Raw genomic sequence first — 25,267 nt, 5'->3', positions numbered from 1 at the left:
AGCCTCCCCCTTTTTCCTCCAAACATAACGATGGTCATTATGGCCAAACAGTTTTAGTTTCATCAGACCAGAGGACATTTCTCCAAAAAGTACGATCTTTGTCGCCATGTGCAGTTGCAAACCGTAGTTTGTCTTTTTTATGGCGGTTTTGGAGCAGTGGCTTCTTCATTGCTGAGCGGCCTTTCAGGTTATGTCGATATAGGAATCGTTTTACTGTGGATATAGATACTGTTGTTCTGGGATTGATTTGCACTTTTCGCACCAAAGAACGTTCATCTCTAGGAGACAGAAAGCGTCTTCTTTCTGAGCGGTATGACGGCTGCGTGGTCCCATGGTATTTATACTTGCGTACTATTGTTTGTACAGATGAACGTGGTACCTTCAGGCATTTGGAAATTGCTCCCAAGGATGAACCAGACTTGTGGAGGTCTACAATTTTTTTTCTGAGGTCTTGGCTGATTGCTTTTGATTTTCCCATGATCTCAAGCAAAGAGGCACTGAGTTTGAAGGTAGGCCTTGAAATACATCCACAGGTACACCTCCGATTGACTCAAATTATGTCAATTAGCCTATCAGAAGCTTCTAAAGTCATGACATCATTTTTGGGAATTTTCCAAGCTGTTTAAAGGCACAGTCAACTTGGTGTACGTAAACTTCTGACCCACTAGAATTATGATACAGTGAATTATAAGTGAAATAATCTGTCTGTAAACAATTGTTGGAAAAATTACTTGTGTCATGCACAAAGTAGATGTCCTAACTGACTTCCCAAAACCATAGTTTGTTAACAGGAAATTTGTGGAGTGGTTGAAAAATGTGTTTTAATGACTCCAACCTAAGTGTATGTAAATTTCCTACTTCAACTGTACTTCCCCGGCTATTTACAGACATGCAAAACGTGCCACCGTAGCCCATGTTATTATTTGTCTTTGCAGTTCTTTTGGTTTGCTCTGTCTCCTTTCTGTGTCTCCCTAATAGAGGGTTGCCAGTTGACGTACAACGCCTCCTGGCGGCCATGTTGGAAGACCACCACATAAATTATTTTAACAACAGCTGAATGTCCACCCCAAGCTGCATGATAACAGTGCCTAAAGCTAGTTGATTCATCACCACGGTCAATTTCTGTGCACTATTTGGCTGCTCTAACAAGGCAGGAAAGACAACGGGATTTTTTGTTGTTGTTACAGATTACCCACAATCATGAATCACCAAGTGGATAAGACTCAAGAACTTTCAGAAAAGCGAATGAACCTTTTTGCCCGTTAAGACCTGAACCCACTGGTAAGTCTGATCGATTTTGAGTTTAGTTTAGCTGTTATGCTAACCAAGTGTTAACAACAAGACTAAGTTAGCCAACATTAGCTAGCTAGATACAGTAGCTGTAGTCTAGCTATTGGCATGTGTTTGTTACACAGTTTCTAGTTTTGGGGAAGCTATTTTTTCACCATAACAATTGACCTTTATAACAAAGGATTGTATGCATCCATCATCGTACTTGCAGACTAATATAAACCCTTTTCCTAACCTTAACCTAATTCTCCTAACCTGCTATTTTAATTATCCTACCTGCTACAAAAAGTCAAATTGGACATTCATTTGACAAAAGCTGGTTCCCTGCTAGCCATGACAACAAAAAAGGGGAGACACAAATTGTACATAATGACGTCCATATAGCCTGGAGGAGGACATTATTGTAAAAATGGCACTGACCCAATGATAATTTGTTGAGAACTTTATTCATAAGAGGGAAAATGTATGTACACTACAGCATAGGACAAAGGCCTCATTGGGATAGGAAAACCTGTTGTGTTGACGATTGGTTGTTCCAGCCCAACAATAGATGTAGTCTTCATGACACTAAAAACCTGAATGAATAAACACAATCAAACAATCAAGAGCCCTGATGGTATAGCTGACCTGAAAATGTGATATTCTAACATCAGGTGTGCTTTATTTGTTTAAGTACTGTAGGTTCACCAGCGGACCTCTATCAAGACATCCATGTCAACTGGATTCCCACTGTGAATGCTGCAGCAGCATCAGTTTCTACTTCTACTACTTTTTCCAGATGTGAAAGGAGACATCCCTCAATTATACAAAATGGTTGTCATGTGCTGTGCTTGGTCAATCTGAATGATTCTGTTGTGATATTTGAGTACATTACATTACATTTAAGTCATTTAGCAGACGGAGTAGAGAGCACCTTCACCTTGTCATCATGACAAAAGTACCCCCTTAAACTGTATGAATACATAAAATGTAATTTGGAACATGTAAAATACTATTGTTTATGATATTAAACATAGTGTAATTAATAGGTAATAATAGGTAAATAATTTGTGTCATCGCTGCTTTGCGTTGCCCCATTGAATAAATTGCATTTCCTATAGCGTAACTATTCTTTCTTCCCCAATATATACACATTTAGCATATACAATGTAATTGTTGTGATAGTCTTAGGTAAACCATCTTCATTATCACAGTGGCACTTCCAAGTGCCACTCAAACCTTCTGGGAGAAAAGTATCTGGCATTGAACTTGGTAGTAGTAGTAGTTGTGTGTATGTAGCTAAGGATCCCATCATCTCCTGCTTCTAGACATTAATACTCTGTAGGCTCCTGGCCTATTCAAAGCTTCCTCTGGCATCTCACCATACATTTGCCTGTTGTTATTGAACTCAACCTACAGGAGGTTGCAGAAAGGTTCTGACAGATGGGTGTGTCTTGGTGGTGGAAAGGACACAACCAAGAAACACATCAAACTACACCCCCAAGCAAACTCACATTTGGCTTCTGTCATGGCCCCTAGCATTTCTTGAAGAGCAATGCAAAAATCAAGGCCAAACCAGCAGGTGCAGTTCCCTTTTAAAAGTAGCTGACCAACCATTTTTTTAGGGTAAATTTCATTAGTGTTGCACATTTGTAAAGCTAAATAGATAATACAGGTATTTAACATTTGCTGTTGTAGCTAGTATGTTGCAAAAGAGCGATTGTCTGACAGTCCCAACCGGTCGAGTCCAAGACCAAGTCACCATTGGTTGAGTCCGAGTGAAGTCCTGGACTAGAGTACTACAACATTGCTGCGAACCAACTTCCCCCTATGTTCCCCATGTCAAAACACAGCATAACAACGTAAGATGAGAGCCATGCTCTTTCTATCATGACCCAATAACAATGCATGCCGTCTTCTCCAATTGGCATCAGAAATGAACACTGCAGCCCTCTCTTCCCCTTTTGACACAAGCGAAGCATTGAGCAGAACCAGAGGGCTCTTCCAATCTCATATGTTTCCGTCTTCTTCCCAAGTAGCACCCTATTCCCTGTAGAGTGCAGTACTTTTGACCAGGGCCCATAAGGCTCTGTTCAAAAGTAGTGCACTATGTAGGGAAAAGGGTGCCACATGCAGAATTCCTCTGTGCTGGGCTCTGAAGCTTGTCCCTGTTAAGCTATCAGAGACACACTGCTGAATTATAGATACGGGGCGTATCAATATTTGATATGTTTCTTTGTGGGGGATCAGGAGGCTGGGCCTACGAGGTGTCACGTGACCCGACGACCCTAGCGCACTCATACCTTATTGATATGTGGTGGTTAAATGGCATCTCTTGAACTAGGTGGGTGCCAAGGCAACCGGCTTTGTCCCTTGAGAGTGGTGGAATTAAGGTGGGATGATCACTCACGGTGAAACAGACACTGCGATCTGAGCAGCATATTATGATTGGAGTGACTTTCTAATGAGATAGATGTTATGCACAAGTGCAGAGAAATGTACGGAGTGTGCTTCAATGAGTGTGGATACATGCACACAATAATGTGATTATTGTGGATAGTCAGGTTAATATAAGTTAGTTTAAAATGTTTACATGCTTTGCAAGAAGAACGATTTCCCTAATAATCCTGTTTACATAGATGGACACATCTGAAATCATGGCACTGATAAATGCAGAGAATCAGAAATCAAAATAAACATTCTACCACAGCGAACATGTTCGGACATATAAAGTGTGTATGTGAAAACTACTTCTAAGACGCATAAATTGAGTTGTTTTTATCCTTAAACTCCCTAGTCCTTGCCGATGACAAGCATACCCATAACATGATGCAGCCATTACCATGCTTGAAAATATTTTGTGGTACTCAGTATCGGGCCACCATGAATACAGGACACCCTAAGGAAGGGGGGGGGGGATTAGGGTGTCCTGTATTCATGACCCTCATATCAAAATCCTAATTGAGTCCTAACAGCTGTAAGGTGTCTAAAGTATGAATCTACGGTCGTTTTCTCATCCTCTTCATGACACTTCCACCTTCTCAATGCCCTGGAGAAGACACACTGTGAGAGTACTGGGTAATTTTCATCCTTGCATTTTATAGAACTCTTATGTTACGCTTAATCTCTTTCAAGCTTCTGGATCTCTTGCCCAGGTAATTCGTTGTGTTGCCTGTGATCATGCCTTTAACACTTCACCTTTTTCCAGACCAAAGGTGTCCTGAACTTTTTTGGGTGTTGTTGCACTGAGCACAATTGCCACAGGGGTAGGACTAGTTGTTTAGAATCTGTGTTGAGGCTGGCTAGGACTAGTCCTCTGTGAAGATTGGGGCCCTGTTTGTAGACGAATGGGGGGGGGGGGGGTCGTTGAATTCCTGGCTGAGCATTGGGTCTGAGGCATAGCCGCGGGAAGTCGTTTTTGGGGTGGGGATGCTGCAGGAAAAAATATTGCCTGCCCTGAAGACTAACACAGGAGAAGTAAAGGCCCAGTGCACTTTTTAAACTAAATGTATTTCAGTGTTTACCAGCATTTGTAACTTGAGTCTGATAATTATCTGTACAAAACAGTTAATCTGATAATACTTGTGGAATAAAAAAAAAGACTTGCTTGATATATGTTTTACAGTTTCTTGAAATACTTTGCAAATGCAACTTATTTCTATGTGAAAACTGAAATTGCTGATTCATTCCTTTTAGTAGACACTCTTATTCAGAGCAACTTACAGTACTGAGTGCATACATTTTCACTTTCAAACTGGTCCCCCATGGGAATCGAACCCACAACCCTAGCATTGCAAGCTCCATGCTCTACCAACTAAACCACATCATCACAAACCACTTCATGTCTCAATGTACTCAATTACTGTATTGGTCATTGTTTTTCTTCATGGTGATAGAAAGTCTACAGGTACAAACCTAGATGACCAGCCCATGTACAATACAGTAATGTACATTAAATGGTTTGTAAGGATGGTAAATTAATACTGCACAGAAAGTGGTTGTTTCCATGTTATTTGAACAAGAAAAATGTTGAATTTGGTGTGGATGTTTTGTCTTTGCCCATAACTTTGCACCTTGTGATGTAAATGTTTGAGGACAGGGTTTTGTTCTTTCTGGATTCAATTAGAATGACAATCACAGAGAAAGGGACAGGGCAACAACGGTTACAATTCCAACTATTGAATCCTGCAAGATACTGTTCTTAATTATACAACCACCTTTTTTGCCAAAGCAAAAAGTAACCCCTGCCCAGAAAACATTGTTTCATGTTGACAGCTTTATCAATAAAATCCTCTGTCGATGACACACACATCTGAGCCTATAGAACTGGCTCTTGGGTAAGCCTCTTTAAAACATTTACTGCAGTGGGCTAAATCATGGTTTCTTGGTAGTCTTACACAAATCTACTTTGAAACAAAAGTGTACACCTCACACACACATTGTTATGGACTTAAATAAAGAACACACCTGTACCATGTCAGATATAGAGTTGACATGTACATTATTCCGTTTTGAGTTTGCATCCCAATATTACACTTTATATATACAAACACACACATCACAGAAGACAAATATAACACAACTGTTTGACGTAGAAACATTGGATTCTCTGCATTTAAAAAAGTAATGTTTATTAATTATGAAATTCGGAAAAATATTAATAACATTCCTCCCATGAGGCCACTATGTCATTTGACTGCAGGAAAGGGCTAGGAGCACTAGGATGAACGCAGCTTTCTAGGAGAAAAGTGTTTGTCAGTCTCTTTCTGATATAGAGTGGTGATAAGTTCCCCATGAGCAACTTCTATCCACATGTCTTAGAAATGGACCCGCTTATGGTCATATCCAATAGAGAACTTCAGGTCAGTGTTCATACTGTTCAAAAAGGAAGTTAATTCATGGAGTTCTTGTTCAGTGCCAATCCGCACACAGAGAATATCATCAATATACCTGAACCATTTGAGGATCTTGGAGAAGTAAGGGTTCCTGGTCTCAACACAGGTCAACGTTTGCTCAATATAGTCCACATAGAAATTAGCATAATTAGGGGCAAAGGTGGAGCACATAGCAACTCCATTAACTAGAAAGAAAAAGTGTTTTTCAGAGGCAAAGTAGTTGAGCTTGAGAACTAGAGAAGCAAGTTCACAAATGCATTCACTAGGTGGTGACATTTCTCTGTCACGTTCCTGTAGGTTATCCCAGTGCATCTAGGCCTTTTTCATGAGATATACTTTCCCAACAGGTTACCTTAACGTTTACAATTATCTAGTTGTTTTCTAGATTTCTCCTGGTTCTACATATGTATGTAGTGTTGAATATGTTTTCCTTTTCTTTTGACGTTTTTCAGATTTATTGCTCTCTCTCTGAGAGTATGGGTTCCCTTATACTAACACCACATTCCCTGTGTACAGCTTCATTAAATAGTACCGGCAAAACACCAGTCTCAACGTCAACAGTGAAGAGGCGACTCCGGGATGCTAGCCTTCTAGGCAGAGTTTCTCTGTCCAGTGTCTGTGTTCTTTTGCCAATCTTAATCTTTTATTTTATTGGCCAGTCTGAGATATGGCTTTTTCTTTGCAAATCTGCCAGCATCCCGGAGTCGCCTATTCACTGTTGATGTTGAGATTGGAGTTTTGCAGGTATTATTTAATGAAACTGCCAGTTGAGAACTTGTGAGGCGTCTGTTTTTCAAACTAGACATTCTAATGTACCTGTCCTCTTGCTCAGTTGTGCACCGGGGCCTCCCATTCCTCTTTCTATTCTGGTTAGAGACAGTTTGCGGTGTTCTGTGAAGGGAGACGTACACACCGTTGTACGAGATATTCAGTTTCTTGGCAATTTCTCGCATGGAATAACCTTCGTTTCTCAGAACAAGAATAGACTGACGAGTTTCAGAAGAAAGGTCTTTATTTATGGACATTTTGAGCCTGTAATCGAACCCACAAATGCTGATGCTCCAGATACTCAACTAGTCTAAAGAAGGCCAGTTTTATTGCTTCTTTAACAACAGTTTTCAGCTGTGCTAACATAATTGCAAAAGGGTTTTCTAATGATCAATTAGCCTTTTAAAATGACAAACTTGGATTAGCCAAAACAGCGTGCCATTAGAACACAGGAGTGGTGGTTGCTGATAATGGGCTTCTGTAAGCCTATGTAGATATTACATAATTTGATGTTAAATGTTATTATATCCCTGTGGCGCTAGGCTAGGCTATGCTAGTCAGCTTTTTTTGATGAGGATGATCCCGGATGGGGGGTCCGTAGAGGTTAATTGACAAAAAAAAAGTGCTTTTCTTTCAAAAACAAAAACTTTTGAACAGTAGTGTATGTACGGTATACCACCCAAGCCTAGTAGTTACTCCACAATACTAACCTAAATGACGGAGTGAAAAGAAGGATGCTTGTACAAAATAAAAACATTCCAAAACATGCATCCTGTTTGCTAATAAGGCACTAAAGTAAAACTGCAAAAATAACGTGGCAAATAAATTACTTTTTGTCCTGAATAAAAAGCGTTATGTTAGGGGCAAATCCTACAACACATCACCGAGTACCACTCTATACATTTTCAAACATGGTAGTGCCCGCATCATGTTCTGGGTATGCTTGTCGGCAAGGACTAGAGTTTTTTAAGGATAAAAATAAAAGGAATAGAGCTAAGGACAGGCAAAATCCTAGAGGAAATTCTGGTTCAGTCTGCTTTCCAACAGACACTGGGAGCCAAATTCACTTTTCAGCTGGACAATAACCTAAAACACAAGGACAAATATACACTGGAGTTGCTTACCAAGACCACATTGAATGTTCCTGAGTGGCCTAGTTACAGTTTTGACTTAAATCGTCTTGAAAATCTATGCCAAGACGTAAATAGCTGTCTAGCAATGATCAACAACCAACTTGACAGAGCATGAAGAGTAAAAAAATTAAAAAAATGTAAATATTGTACAATCCAGGTATCCAAAGTTCTTACAGACTTACCCAGGAAGATGAGGGAGAGTTGTCGGCGTGCGCAGTCATGTGGACTGGTGTGAATAAAATGCCAGGGGTGAATTCTTGTCCCAGTCTGCCCCTGCCCAACCTTGTTCCAGGAGAACTACCCTCAAATACATTTTAGCTCCAACCCCAGTTGTAACTAACCTGAGTCAACTTATAAACCAGCTAATTATTAGAATCAGGTGTGTTAGATTAGGGTTGGAGCTGTGACTCAAACTAGCCTGTCACTAAAATGAATACTATCGCCGTGGTTTATCCCTACCACATACATGTGAACTTTTCCTCACTCCCTTTCTTTTGTAGCTTCCTTTCCAAGCTCCCTTTACCTTCCTTTCCTTCTTCCTTTTCTCTCTACTGGCCATGATTAATACCTACCACATACTTGTTAACTCCATTTCTTTCCTAGCTTCAATTCCTAATTTCCTAGCTTCCTTTCCGAGGATCAACCATGGGCAGTAGAGAGGAAAGGAAAGAAGGAAAGGAAACTAGGAAAGGGAGCTAGGAAAGGAGGAAAGGATCTGGGAATGGAAAGGAGATAAGGAAAGGGCAAATCAGACCATAACTCTATCCTCCTGCTTCCTGCAATCAAGCAAGAACGCAAACTGCTCAATATGGAAGTGGTCCGATGAAGCGGATGCTAAGCTACAGGACTGTTTCGCTAGCACAGAATGGAACATCTTCCGGAATTCATCCGATAACATTGAGTAGTTTACCACATCAGTTACCGGCTTCATTATTATAATTTTTTTTTTTTTTAACCTTTATTTATACAGGTTTTTCTCATTGAGATAACATCTCTTTTCCAAGAGAGACCTGGTCCAATAGCAGCAGGGGGAACAACGTTTCAGACAAAGCAACTTACATACACTAACAAAACATTAAACAAAACTATAAACACACATACAATACAACAATTACATACAGTGAGGGGGAAAAGTATTTGATCCCCTGCTGATTTTGTACGTTTGCCCACTGACAAAGAAATGATCAGTCTATAATTTTGGTAGGTTTATTTGAACAGTGAGAGACAGAATAAAAACAAATAAATCCAGAAAAATGTAAAAAATGTATTTGCATTTTAATGAGGGAAATAAGTATTTGACCCCTCTGCAAAACATGACTTAGTACTTGGTGGCAAAACCCTTGTTGGCAATCAGAGGTCAGACGTTTCTTGTAGTTTGCCACCAGGTTTGCACACATCTTAGGAGGGATTTTGTCCCACTCCTCTTTGCAGAACTTCTCCAAGTCATTAAGGTTTCGAGGCTGACGTTTGGCAACTCGAACCTTCAGCTCCCTCCACAGATTTTCTATGGGATTAAGGTCTGGAGACTGGCTAGGCCACTCCAGGCCCTTAATGTGCTTCTTCTTGAGCAAATCCTTTGTTGCCTTGGCTGTGTGTTTTGGGTCATTGTCATGCTGGAATACCCATCCACGACCCATTTTCAATGCCCTGGCTAAGGGAAGGAGGTTCTCACCCAAGATTTGACGGTACATGGCCCCGTCCATCGTCCCTTTGATGCGGTGAAGTTGTCCTGTCCCCTTAGCAGAAAAACACCCCCAAAGCATAATGTTTCCACCTCCATGTTTGACGGTGGGGATGGTGTTCTTTGGGTCATAGGCAGCATTCCTCCACTTCCAAACACGGCGAGTTGAGTTGATGCAAAGAGCTCCATTTTGGTCTCATCTGACCACAACACTTTCACCCAGTTGTCCTCTGAATCATTCAGATGTTCATTGCCAAACTTCAGACGGGCATGTATATGTGCTTTCTTGAGCAGGGGGACCTTGCGGGTGCTGCAGGATTTCAGTCCTTCACGGCGTAGTGTGTTACCAATTGTTTTCTTGGTGAATATGGTCCCAGCTGCCTTGAGATCATTGACAAGATCCTCCCGTGTAGTTCTGGGCTGATTCCTCACCGTTCTCATGATCATTGCTACTGCACGAGGTGAGATCTTGCATGGAGCCCCAGGCCGAGGGAGATTGACAGTTCTTTTGTGTTTCTTCCATTTGCGAATAATCGCACCAACTGTTGTCGCCTTCTCACCAAGCTGCTTGGCGATGGTTTTGTAGCCCATTCCTATGATGGGGTCTAAAACCAGACTGAAGCATTTCGTATACATTGTTTGTCTTCAGGAAGGCAGTGAGTTGCAACAGCTTTTTCAATTTTTTTTGAGAGGAATGGAAGATTCGATATAGGCCGATAGTTTTTTATATTTTCTGGGTCAAGGTTTGGCTTTTTCAAGAGAGGCTTTATTACTGCCACTTTTAGTGAGTTTGGTACACATCCGGTGGATAGAGAGCCGTTTATTATGTTCAACATAGGAGGGCCAAGCACATGAAGTAGCTCTTTAAGTAGTTTAGTTGGAATAGGGTCCAGTATGCAGCTTGAAGGTTTAGAGGCCATGATTATTTTCATCATTGTGTCAGGAGATATAGTACTAAAACACTTAAGTGTCTCTCTTGATCCTAGGTCCTGGCAGAGTTGTGCAGACTCAGGACTGCTGAGCTTTGGAGGAATATTCAGATTTAAAGAGGAGTCCGTCATTTGCTTTCTAATGATCATGATCTTTTCCTCAAAGAAGTTCATGAATTTATTACTGTTGAAGTGAAAGCCATCCTCACTTGGGAAATGCTGCTTTTTAGTTAGGTTTGCGACAGTATCAAAAATAAATTTTGGATTGTTCTTATTTTTCTCAATTAAGTTGGAAAAATAGGTTGATCGAGCATCAGTGCACGGTACTGCACGGTACTGTCTTTCCAAGCTAGTCGGAAGACTTCCAGTTTGGTGTGGCGCCATTTCCGTTCCAATTTTCTGGAAGCTTGCTTCAGAGCTCGGGTACCAGTTTTAAATCATTCAGATTCTGTTGTATGATGTTAAATTCTCTTTGGGCATTTTAAAAAGATAAAGATAAACTACTACCACTTGAATAAAGAACAATATAAAGAACATGTATTATTAAGTGCATCGACAACATCATCCCCACAGTGACCGTACATACATACCCCAACCAGAAGTCATTGATTACAGGCAACATCCGCACTGAGCTAAAGGTTAGAGCTGCCGCTTCCAAACATTAATGAGAGAGCGACGATGGACGTAGTCAATATAACTATTTGTTCAGCACTTTTGAAATGTACAGCGACAGAATTCAGAACATGGACCGTTCTTACAGTGTACTACTATCAGTAGCACTGTCAAAGCTATACACAAAACGTTTGCAAACAAGCACACACAGGCCACGAACGATGTGTTTACAATGCCGCGTTGGTGAAAATAGACCAAATTATTAGGGTGAGGCACATGGGCTACTAACAGCTTACTACACAACAAACTTAGTATTACTTTCTTAGCTACAGTATACATATCTCACTGGCATCCTACATCATTTATGAAGCAACAAAAGACATTTTTGGACTCATGTTGCGATGTGCTTGAACAGGAAAGTGGCGAGGCTGTCCTTCGTGGGTAAATTTTGTCATCAAAGAGAAAGATGCCGGATTTACAATTCCGAGTTGAATGACTGTTCAAAACGTATTATTCCCTACTTCCCAGTTGCAATGCTTGCAGTTAGCCACTGTCACCGATTCCTTACAAACCACTCATTGTTGTATTTGCTGTCTCCAAATTGTTGTTTAATGTTCATGTCCAGTGGTCGATACATTTTATTTAGATTTTCTCTTCATTATTTGTCTTCATATGACAAGGATTAAAAAGGATTTGCTAGTAGACTTGATTCATGATAATGACCGCTAGCTAAAATTGTGAAAGTTAAGATGTTGACATGATCAGTACAATCAAAGCTGCTGTACATATAATGTGATTTGATGTCATTTCTATGGCCAATGACCTTGGGCCTTCTTGAAAGGGCACTTCTAATGTATATGGCAGCACCTAAAGGGCTCACTTTCTTGATGTCTACCCTTACTAAAGGCAGGTGACAGTGTCCCCATGAGTGACAGAACACTGAGCCAATCCCAGTGCAATGCTCCTATTTTCTGCTGGCCTGCCCCACCACCACAGAAAGCGCTGAGCTAGGCTGAAATACCTGCATTTTGGAGCTGCCTGTTTGTATGCAGCTTTATTAACTCAATGATATATATAGATATAGATATATAGATATATATATATATATATTCTTACATTGTTTGCAAACTGATGTGGCACATATTAATGACAAAATAACATGCAAAACAGGCTCTGAACCACCTGCCCTGAATGACGGGTCGCTACTGCAATCATGTCAGTATCATTCCAAATTTGCACTGTGGGGGCTTGGCAGTAGCCATTCACAAACACATTAGCTATATAACCACACATCCATTAACTTTAATTCCATCAGCCAATATGACTTAACATACAGTATGTTCTAGTTTCATTTGGCATTACACAGCAGGCTAGAGATTGATAAAGTATTATGGAATATAAAGTATTATGGCCTAAATGAGAGAGATTTCCCATACACAGTGAGTGGTAATTCCCTGGGGCTATTTACTACAGCGAATTTGGGGGTTCGTCCACCTGGGACCCAACCTGAGACCGCCAGTTCAGGATCTTATTACACCAAGATGTGTAATGTTGTAAAGCCAAAGGTTGCTAGCTAATCATTTCTTGTTGTATCATAGCTATAGACATGACATGGAAACAAATGTGGTAAGATTGTCTAATTTAATTTACTCAATTGCACATGATGTTATACTGTTCATGTGTTGTATGTGTTTGCACCTCTGCATTCCTGAAACTAGTTGCACAGTATTGTATTGAAGAACGTCTGGCTATATTAACTAGTTATTATATAATCCACTTCACTTATTTCAATAAACCTCAATATATTAATCACTGGGTAATCAAACAAGTGGAATTAGCTGCAATTGACTGAGGAAAACTGTAAGGCGTTTCAAATATTGGACAGACAAAAGTTTTTAAATTAAATCTGCTGAAGTACTAATGAAACTATAATTGAACAATACATTTTACACCATGTATTATGAGGGATATGATCAGGACAACATTGAATTGTTACTATTTTAATTAGGGGATAGGTCCGTTTCAAATGGATGGAGGATAATGTCAGAAAAGCAGAAATTCCTGTTTAATGAGGAAAAATGACATCCCCACGTGACATTACTGTTGGCTCTGTTCTCAGGTTTTCACAGCAACTTGGGACTCTTGCCTTCCTTAGGGACATAGTGCCACACAGTGGTTAGAACATAGAATGTGATTCATTTATGCACATTCCTCCTTGGGACACAAATGTGGGTCTAATAAGTGTGTTGATATTGTACAGTATGAGGAATTATTTTTGTGAGATTGTGTATTTGTGCATGTATGTGTGTAAGAGAGCTATACTGTGAAAAATCTTATGTCTGAATAGAGTGTATGTGCAAACTTGTTTGTGTGTGGTGTTATTTTCCATTTCTACTGTAAAATGCATAGTGATAATTGAGCTCCTAGGACCTGAACTAAATGCAGATTCTGTCTGCATACTCTATCCCCAAGGGGGGACAATTGTAACTTTTAGCTTCAAAGAGTATCAACAAGTAGGATACACAATGGACTGAAAGACCCTGGCAGAGCAACTTTGAATCAGCTTTGTTGGTTAACAAATGTGAGGCTGTGTAATATTTAAAATTATAAACTTTTTGCACCGAACACAGTAATTATGGACACAGGCAACTCGGAAGGGTGCCTCCAGGCTGAAATTGACAGGTTCACTCTGATGTAACCTGGATCTCAATGCAACCAAAACCAAAGTCCTGGTCATTGACTTCAGAAGAGATTAATTTACTGTACCATCCCAGCGCTGGAGATTAACGGCCAGGCTATTGTGCGATTAACCAGTTGTAGATGGCAAGCTCTCGTTTGAAAGAAACACTGAACATATTCAACGTTTAATGTAGACCAATCCATCCTCCAAGCATTTTATAAATGCTTTACAGAATCCATATCAGCTTTTAACATTGTCGGGTGGTTTGGGGCTCTATAAAATACTAGTCAGAACCCATCGAATAGGGTAATTCAAATCATTGGGAAGGTCATTAGCGCAAGCCAGTTTTTATGTGTCTTGTATGTATCAACCTGTCAGCACACATGAAGATCCCTTTCAGGAAATAAGTTATTTAAACTGAATGGAAACACTGTCCATGTATAAAGCCCTTGATGTGCCATCGAAGACTTAGCCAGAACAAGGGAAACGAGGGTAAATGGCAAGTGGGGATAAGGCCCAGTTCTGGACAGTTCAAAGTCAATGTTCTGTACATGTGGCATTGGGCTTATGTAAAAAATGATGTGTGTCATTTTGAACCATTGCCTTTCTATATGTAATATATTAATTATAAACACCAAAAGAGCTTAATCAGTGAAAATTAGCACTGGTGAAAATACCCCCAGGCAGATTCAAGTCCACCCCTATTTCGAAAAGATACAAATAGGCCAAAATAAATGAATGCATAAAACACTGAAGGCAAAATAAACATGGCAGAGAAGAGACAATTAATGGAAATAATTAAATCAATGCAAAGTCGCCCAATGACGAGGTGTGTTCAAGGTTGCTTACTCCACGCATAATTAACGCTCTCTGGCGATCGTTATCGCGTCGGCTTGAAAATGAGCAGCTCGTTAAGGCGCAGTCAATTACGCCCGTGAGAAAAGAAGGGTTAATGTATTCAAATTGGAGCGCTCTTCATTCAACAGACTCCTGGGGTCTTAGTAAACAAACACAGTGTAAGAGGCTCCATTTGACCTCCGGAAAACTGCAGCTAATGCGGTAAAATGGGATGGGAATGATAACATTTTCAAGGCCGGTGCATCTCACATGCACACAATAAGAAAAAACGGTATATGACAAATCACATACACTTTATTAAACAGATGTGTGACAGATATGAAAAAGAGAAAATGCATCTCTAGACCTAAATTCAGCAGTTTTAACATAGTAATTTGGAGACATCTACTGGTTAAAAGAGAGAGTCAAAGATTTTTAATGGTATGTTTTTGTGCATCTCTGAGCGATGTTCTATCGATTCCCTGGATATTTTCATGTGTTCATGTGTATTTGAGCTGATGCCGTTCAACCGGGCAGGAATTGGACCGGTATGACGTGACATTGCGATAAACCGTTCTCGGTATACTGGAAGTTAATAGGAATACGTCTTTTGGATCGCGAAAATGTCTATCATACATCTACGATTTCAATACTGGTCTCCTATCATATATGTCATATTTCAACACATAATGTGGGAGGTTGTCTTCTCTCAAATTATCCATTGATCATATTTTTGCGATATTCCTACCTCAAGAAATGTGTCATTTATCAGAGGGTCCACCACATTTCTCCTATTTGTCTGCTCTTCAGTCCAGGGTGCATTGCATGGTGTTGTTGGATGGCTGTTGCGAACTCCGCTCTGCAGGTGGAACATGGTGAGATTGTAGACTCCTAAATTGATAGTACAGTTCGTTTAGGTGATTTTACAGCTAATATTGACTTCGGTATTATTGTGTGTAGCTATGCTTGCTGCTTGCCGGCCCATAGAAAGAGCATTGCATTGTGGGTTTTGTAGTCGACTTGAGCTGCAACAGATTTCCACAACGCTACCAACCTTATAATAAAGCCAAAATTAAACATTTGTTGCCAAAAACTATTTTCCCCAAATATTAGTGTTATTTAGCACTGTAAATTATAGGAAGTAGTGGTTTTGTTTGGATTTGTCCTTTGGGCTCCTGAGTGGCGCAGCGATCTAAGGCACTGCATCTCAGTGCTAGAATCATCACTACAGACCCTGGTTTGATTCCAGGCTGTATCACAACCATATCCAATAGGGGGTGGTGCACAATTGGTCTAGTGTCGTCCGGGGTAGGCCGTCATTGTAAATAAAATAAAATAAATTGTTCTTAACTGACTTGCCTAGTGAAATAAAGATACAAAAATTAAGGTAAGCAACGGTGTCTGTGCATTACTAATAGTATCATTTGGGCCCAATCCCAAATGGACCTCTGAGCTCTATGCACTTGTTGAGATCTGAGAGGATTTGACTGGGGTAATCAATATGGTAATAGCTTCACCTTGTCTTCTAATAGGTTAGGTGTGGGTTTCACCAAATTGCTTATACCAATCAAATCCTCTCCTCTCAGTGCATAGGGTGCTGCAATGTATCTTTGATCCTTAGATACATGTTCAGTAAATAGAGAAAAACATATTTTAAGAACAGAAAATAAAATGTATAGTAGATTAAATGCTAGCCATTGCAACTAGCAAAGTATTCATACTTTGTGTTTTGGGCACATTTTCAGAATGAATTGGATGATAATACTGAGAAAATACAATAACTACATCAAATATAGTACCTAAGTACAGTAAGTTAAAAAAAACTGTCTTTGGAAATCGACTACAGCCAAGGTACAGTTATTGGAAAAAACCATCTTAGGTTGTATTTTGAATGGAACATCTCAATATCCCAATATCCCAGGGCAGTGACTGGGGTGCCGTCTTTTGGATGGGAGGTTAAACGGGTGTCCTGACTGTCTGTGGTCATTAAACATCCCATGGCAATTATCGTAAGAGTAGCGGTGTTAACCCCGGTGTCCTGGCTAAATTCCCAATCTGGTCCTCATACCCAGCTTCCAATTAGCTCATTCATCCCCCCTGTAACTATTCCCCAGGTCGTTACTGTAAATGAGAATGTGTTCTCAATCAACTTACCTGGTAAAATGAAGGTAAAAAAAAAAAAATCTAACTTGAGGTTGCTTTATACAAGTTAGCTCATAATGTGATCAGTATACCTTGTACAGATAAAAATAGTAGTGATGTAATCTTTCTCTCTGTCTCCCCTTTCCCACCGTTTTTCTCTTCTCCACATCCCCCCTCCCCCTTGTTTTTTCGTTCAGTAAAACAATTTCCCTTATTAAATTCAATCCCCTGTGCTGCAGAAGTGAATGATTTCCTGTTTGCCTGTCGCTCGCAAAAAAAGTCAGTGTCCTCTTTTAGACAGGAGGAGGATGAAGGAGAGCTGCCTGCTCCAGTGTGTGTCCATGGGGATACTTCCACAACGATGTTACTTGGTGCCACATGGGAAATCCCCATAGAATTGGCTGTGTTTTTGTATATCCTGTTACTAATGTGTGGGTGTGTGTTTTGAGGTTGGAGTCGCAGGAAGTTAAGGGGTCAAAGTCGCTGGCTCACCAGCAAATAAATATCACATGCCTTCACTGCTTCAATGGTGTCCGTGTAACTTCCTGACAGCAAAGGGACATGGGAAACCTGCACAAAGGCTCTTTGTCCACTCACTTGCCTATCTTTATCTCTTTATATATAGTCATTCTATACAGTCCTCAGAACGAAGATAAATTCCTTTTCCAGAGAAGACAGAACTCACTAACCCAGCAATTAAATAAAATCCAATCAAACTTTATTGAAAGTGCATAGAATCGCAACACAGTAAAATAATAAAATGTAGGAGATGAAAAAAACAACTGAATGCAATAAAAGAGATTCATTAAAGAGCATGAAACAAAGAATGTCTAAAATTGTGAAATAATTGATTAAAGGCTAAGATTACAGTAACTTGATTTGTTGTGTAATATTGCCCCTCTTTAAATGTTGTTTTTTGTGTCACAGTAGTAACGTCATGCTGGTAAATAAGCCATGATGTAGCCTTAGACTGGTTGTGCCAAGTTATTATGTAAAAATCGATATCATCGCAGCAGCAATCGATAGTAATAGATTAGGCACGTTCACAACTTAGCCCGAGGCTAAGGGAGATTTTAGGCCAAGGCTAAGCGGGTGTTCATACTTGCACATTCTAAAGTGGGCTAGCTTAGCCCGGGACTAGCTGGCCCTTTTCAGGGTTAGCCCCAGAAACACGGTACCAAAATAGTGAAACGGGGTCAAAAACAACGCATATCATTTTCACTGTCCAATCACAAAAGCTGCACTTTCACTTAATTTGCATACTCTCGAGACTCTCTTGTTTACCTCAGTCAGAGTGACACTTACCTAGCTATCAGCTGGAAGATGGTGTACATTTTTGGTCAGTGTCAGCGGAGGAAAGGCAGAGCGGAGGGGCGTTGAGAGGCGGACCCTGAAAGGCTCTGCATGGTCAATCAGACGCCTGCAGTGGCCATACAGCATTTACTGCGATGTGGCCTTCATAGAAGTAAGAGTGTTCATCCTTCTTCCACTTCGCGGAATGTGTCATATGCATCCAATACAAAAGGTGGCAGTATAGACGATCAATGTATAATTCAGCAGAACATTTCCAAATATCTGAAGAAGAGGATAGGGCGATACGATACAAACAACACAACACAACATTACAAAATGGCAACATATGATGGAGAGACACTTATCGATTAAGAGGAGGAAGAGTTGCTGTGTCTTGTATTGGAGCAGAGAAGGAGGAACCGCAGAAAACACAGAATATGTTCAGTGCAACATCTTAAAGGCTTTGCATGGTCAATCCAACATCTGCAGTGGCCATAAAGCATTGGGGACATCTGCAGTAGCCATTACTGCAACGCATCCAATAAATTGGTCTGCACCGCACTACTAGTAGTGATTCAGGGCTAATCTCTATAGTCATCCACCTAATTACAAGCAACTGGCTAAACGAAAAGACAAGACCTTACCTCTTCTGAGATGTTGGAGTCCATTTCCCGGTGCTTGACATAGGAGCTCTGACAAGATAGAATGAAGTAAAAAGGCTGCACCATTTCCCACCTGCATCTCCCTCCATAAACTCCCCATTGCCCCCAGAAAAATGTGTGTACATTTAGGTTATTGTTTATATGTGTATTTTTATTTAACCTTTAAGAACAAATTCTTATTTACAATGACGGCCTACCCCGGCCAAAACCTCCTCCCCTAACCCAAGTGACTCCCGATCAAGGCCGGTTGTGATACAGCCCGGGATCGAACCCTGGTCTGTAGTGACGCCTCTAGCACTGCAATGCAGTGCCTTAGACAGCTGTGCCTCTCAGGATCCCACTATGTTGAGGTAAAAATAGAAGTATAATGCTTGTATGGATGTCTACTCCAACACATGTTCTTGTCATCGTCATCATTCCACTGCATCACAGTTAAAAACGACTGACTACCACCACCGATTTCTGTATGCTAACTATGCTACCAGTTTATACGAAGGGGAATTAGCGTTTAACAGTCACTTTTTCTAAACCTGAAAAGGGACAACTAAATGTTATGCAGTGAAAACAGCCAAATATATCCAAATCAGATTTTGGTAACCACATTGTGGACCTGATACAGTAACTCAATCATTATGGATTTGACAAATACACACTTTGTTTTATCAGATTTGTTGATTGTGCGCCAATCCAGCGTACTTATGTCCGCCACGGTCTGCAATTCATTGATGTCTTTACCGCATCTATCCTCATTAAACAAATTCAAACCTCAGTTCAAACAAATGTTTGTGTCTTTGAAATCCATACATGAAGTTTCATAAAGAGGTTTTTTATTTGTGAACTTGTTCCGGTTAGCCTTTCATCAAAGTTATCGTTGTTAGTTGTCATGGAAGTTGTGATGGAAGTGAGTTTGTGTTCATACAGGATGTACCGCCCCCCAGCTACCCTTAAACCAATCATGTCAATGCGGAGCTATACAGAGCTATGCAGAGCCACAGACAGAACAATGAGCCAGATATTTCACCGGATGTATAAATATGGTTGCCGTTTCCACTCACTACCAAATATGGTGATGAGAGGAAGTCCAGTGGCCGGCAGTGGGAGAAGGTGGAGAAGTTCGGCATCTACAGATCAAGCATAAATTGTCTTTCAGTCTGCTGCTCTCTCCCTCCGCTGAGGCTGACCATCAGATGCAGGCACCATCAGCCCACTAAAATAAAAAGCAAATTATTTAAATGTATGCTCACTCAGCTGTGCCTCACAAGTAATACAACAACGTATCTATTACCGGTGTGATCATATAACCTACCTCAAATGTTTTAATATAATTAAAAGAAATGGTCAGAACAATGCATTGGCAGGGCAATTCAAGCAAAGCCGTTATGTGGGCCTATAGCCTACTCCACAAACCTCATCGCTACAGTACTGTTTTTAATAGGTTAATTTTGCATAGCCTTTCGTTTTTTAAGTAATGTAAAAAAAACTAATCTGAGCGGTAGATCTCGGCATGCATTTTGACTCAGAAAGTGATCTTGGCTCAGGAAAGGTTGGCGACCGCTGGTCTAAACGCTATGTGTCTACGATATACAGTGCCTTCAAAAAGTATTCACACCCCTTTACTTTTTCCAAATTTTGTTGTGTTACATCCTGCATTTAAAATGAATTAAAATTACATTTTGTGTCACTGGCCTACACACAATACCTCATAATGTCAAAGTGGAATTATGTTTTAAGAAATGTTTACAAATTATTTAAAAATGAAAAGCTGAAATGTCTTGGGTCAATAAGTATTCAACCCCTTTGTTATGGTAAGCCTAAATAAATTCAGGAGTAAAAATGTGCTTAATAAATCACATAACTCACTCTGTGTGCAATAATGGTGGTTAACATGATCTCTGAACCCAACACATACAATTATCTGTAAGGTCCCTCAGTCAAGCAGTACATTTCAAACACAGATTCAAATGCAAATAAGGGAACCTATTTGTACATGGGTAAAAATAACAAAAAGAAGACATTGCATATCTCTTTGAGCATGGTGAATTTATTAATTAGACTTTGGATGGCGTACCAATACATCCAGTCACTACAAAGATACAGGAGAGGAAGGAAACCACTCAGGGATTTCACCATGAGGCCAATGGTGACTTTAAAACAGTTACAGAGTAATGGCTGTGATAGGAGAAAACTGAGGATGAATCAACAACATTTTAGTTACTCCACAATACTAACCTAAATGACAGTGAAAAGATGGAAGTTTGTACAGAATAAAAATATTCCAAAACATGCATGCTGTTTGCAATAAGGCACTAAAGTAAAACAGCTCAAATGTAGCAAAGAAATGTCCTGAATACTAAGTGTTATGTTTGGGGCAAATCCAACACAACACATCAATGAGTACCTGTCTTCATATTTTCAAGCATGGTGGTGGCTACATCATGTTATGGGTATGCTTGTCATCTGCAAGGAGTAGGGGATTTTTTTTTAGGATACAAATAAATGGAATATAGCTAAGCACAGGCAAAATCCTAGAGGAAAACCTGGTTCAGTCTGCTTTCCAACAGACACTGGGAGCCAAATTCACCTTTCAGCAGGACAATAGCCTTAAATACAAGGCCAAATGTTCCTGAGTGGCCTAGTTACAGCTTTCACTTAAATCAGCTTGAAAATCTATGTCAAGACTTGAAAATGGCTGTGTAGCAATGATAAACAACCAACTTGACAGAGCTTGAAGAATTTTAAAAATAAAAATGTGCAAATGTTTTACAATCCAGGTGTGCAAAGCTCTTAGTGACTTACCCAGAAAAACTCACAGCTTTTATCACTGCCAAAGGTGACTCAGGGGTGTAAATACTTACGTAAATGAGATATTTCTGTATTTCATTTTCAATAAATTTGCTAAAATGTCTGAAAACAGGTTTTCAATTTGTCATTATGGGGTATTGTGCAGTTGGGTGAGAAAAACTATCTGTTTATTCCATTTTGGATTCAGGCTGTAACACAACAAAATGTGTCAATACATTCTGAAGGCACTGTACATTGTTTAAAGCACAGTTCTACAAGTCTCAGTCACAAATGACAGCTCCAATTAGCCCCCTATGGTGAACGACATGTGAGACGAGAGGCTTGTAGAATCATGACTCTTTCAATTTTTCAGTTCATCATTCGCCGGTAGGGGGTCCTGCATACTCTGGGCATTACTGACTGAAATAACTAATATTTGGACTAAATTTGTTCATTCGATTGAACAAGTCAAAAATATCAGAGTCGGTAAAAAGAGCAAAACTTCCCATCACTAATAGATAAAACAAAGCAAGCTTGCTAGCCAGATGTGCAGCCCTGCCCCATGTGGAGTTGGTAGCTAATTTGAATATCCAACTGCATGCAGGTCTCATTGGCTGAGCTGGCAAATCAGCTCTTTTTGACCAGTATATGCCCACACCATTCTGTTATTTCCTAACAGGCCTAGCAGGGGCACTGAGAAAAGCTCCTCTTTTAACATTCCTAATTATAATTTTGGGGAAATCGATTTAATTCATATTGTAATTAATTACAGGTCATATGTCATAGAAATCTGAAACACTGGACAGCTACTTTAAGCACAAAACTAAAGAGCAAATATCCACAGGTAAAGACTAGTACTACTATTAATAAACCTTGCACTAGCCTATACAATCCCTATAATATGTCATGATGATCTCTAGCCCTAATAACAAACAATAAATCATCGTTGTCATGTTGATACTGTGACGTCCTAGTGTAATGGGGTTGAAGGACACTAGGGGGCGCCTGTGTGTTATATAAAGTACAAGGCAGGAAGAGGAAATATTGAGCAAAGAATGTAAGCAGGTAAACCTGAAATAAATGCCCATGCTAATTAGTAACTCAAGTCTAGTTATTGCAATACTACATATTGGTGTGGATTCCTCACTGTTACCTTACTACATACTGTTAAGTATTTCAAATGATTGGACCTTAATAAATGTTGTATTTCCAGACAGAAGAGATGGACGCCCCAGAAGACCTGTATAATCCCATCACAGACAACTTGATCAAATCTGGTTCTCCTGTGACAATCATCCCAACCCCACAAAGCAACCCGCCACTCCCCAGCCTGCACCTGCAGAAGATTCTCCACCAATCTGTCTGCAAGTACAATCCTCATTATCTTATTTGGAGCTACTTGATTGTCAACCATCTTACTAACCACACCACCAAATGAAACAGCAGTTTTTTTATTGTTTTGTTGTTATGTCACCTCTGTCCTACAGCTACTAACACCAAAGACAATACAGTATGAAGATAGGCAGAAACTGCTTCTCCAATAGATATTCCCGATTCCAATAGAAATCCCTGATCACGCTTGTAGGCAATGTTATGGTGACATTGGCTAGCTAAGCTCATGTGCAGAATCACATCATTGGGTCTTACAGTAGACTCGCAACGAACTGCGCATGTGCAGGCCGTCAAATCAAAGGCACTCATTCGATATAAAGTTATTGTCACTTTTATGAGGTTGGAGTAATAACTGCTTCAACTACTTAAGACTTTGGCTCAAATCTAGGTTGTGCCTTTAGATTTAGAAATGAACAACTAAGGAAGAATTTTTAACTTCTCTCTGGCCTGGTCTGCGTGGACAAACCCTCTAGGCTTAGAAACTCTGTGCTAAGACCACAACACCTGTGAAATCTTAGGCAGAAAGACCTGCGACAAGCAAGAGGTGGATAAGGCCAGTGGCCTCATTTATAACCGTGACCTAAATTTAACACTAAATATCTGCGTGGACCATTTCTGAAAAGACTGTGCACTCACAAAGATATAGAGATTTATGAACTTGCCGCACGCCATACATACATACCCATGTTTCCTGTTATAAATCAGACCTGTCGTGAAACTGTGCGAGCATGAACAAGAATTATAACCCCGCCTAAAAAACGCCCATCATTCACCTTTTATGTTGACTATAATATCCGTATTTGCTGTGTACCTTGGAAGTATTGGAATTAGGGCAATACAGTATCTAAGGAAATAGCAATGCATGGCCAACTTTATCAAATGTCTTTGGATGGGTTGGCAAAATGTTTTCTTTTGCAGTGACATTAACTGTATGTGACCATGTCTGAAAGACAAAAGCAATTCCACATTGTTGTGGACCTGTAAACAGACTGCTTGAATTCAATAATGTTTTGCATTTACTTTTTCCTGAACCTAAATATGCTGCACTGCCCACGAATCCTGAAACATTGTCTGCTTGGGAAAAACATGAAAACTACAAGCAGGCCTACTTATAGTGGTAGCCTACACACTTCAATGCAAAATATCAACTGTCTGTTCACCTGTAAAATTCTACTGTATGTTATAAACCACGCTCCATTTCGGATGCAAAAACGTGAAATTATCATATCTAATAGGCACAATGAAAGATGTGCATGGTAATTTGTTGTATGGCTACGTCGGGAATATGAACTCATAATGGCCAGAAAAGGTGAGGAATTTATTCTGCAATGTTTATGATATGGGCTATGTTGTAACGTACTGTATACGCTGGGAGTCTGGAAGCAGGTGCAGAAGGTGAGTTTAACTTCTTGACGCTAGGGGTCAGATTTTTTTGATTTTTTAAAAATAACGTTCCTAAGGTAAACGGACTATTTCTCAGGTCCAGATCGTAGAATATGCATATAATTCACAGATTAGGATAGAAAACACTCCAAAGTTTCCAAAACTGTCAAAATATTGTCTGTGAGTATAACAAAACTGATTTTGCAGGCGAAAATTTGAGGAAATCTAACCCGGAAGTGATTTTTTATTTATTTATCTGTGTTTCATTGCCCGTCTTTCTTGCATTTAAAGGGGTATCAACCAGATTCCTTTTCCAATGGCTTCCTCAGGCTGTGACCAGGCTTTAGACATAGTTTCAGGCTTTTATTTTGAAAAATGAGCGAGATTTTTCAAAACTAGTCAGGTGTCCTTTGATTAGTTCCTGCGCGTGAGAGGGGTAGCTCTCCATTTTCTTTCTCTCTTTTATTGAATAGGTTACGTTCCGGGTGAAATATTATCGATTATGTATGTTAAAAACAACCTGAGGATTGATTATAAAAAACATTTGACATGTTTCTACGAACATTACAGATACTTTTTGGAATTTTCGTCGAACGGAACGAGGCTGTGGTTTTCTGAACATAACGCGCAACCCAAATGGCGTTTTTTTGTTATAAAAGTAATATTTATCGAACAAAAATAACATTTATTGTGTAACTGGGAGTCTCGTGAGTGCAAACATCCAAAGATTATCAAAGGTAAGCGATTCATTTGATTGCTTTTCTGACTTTCGTGACCATGCTAATTTGGGGCTAGCTGTTCTAGCATTGA

At 39.9% G+C, this 25,267-nt stretch overlaps 1 long non-coding RNA gene across 1 annotated transcript; it reads left to right on the top strand.

Annotated features, from left to right (window-relative positions):
* The first annotated feature begins 1,001 nt into the window (after window positions 1–1,001).
* LOC139556444 (uncharacterized) lies at window positions 1,002–2,395 on the top strand. Its single transcript, XR_011671122.1, has 2 exons — window positions 1,002–1,281; window positions 1,964–2,395. It is a non-coding gene; the product is annotated as an uncharacterized lncRNA (long non-coding RNA).
* Window positions 2,396–25,267: the final 22,872 nt, after the last annotated feature.

The sequence above is a fragment of the Salvelinus alpinus genome, chromosome 27, assembly GCF_045679555.1.
Source record: "Salvelinus alpinus chromosome 27, SLU_Salpinus.1, whole genome shotgun sequence".
Classification (NCBI taxonomy): Eukaryota; Metazoa; Chordata; class Actinopteri; order Salmoniformes; family Salmonidae; genus Salvelinus; species Salvelinus alpinus.
This window is presented reverse-complemented; position numbering and strand designations above follow the sequence as displayed.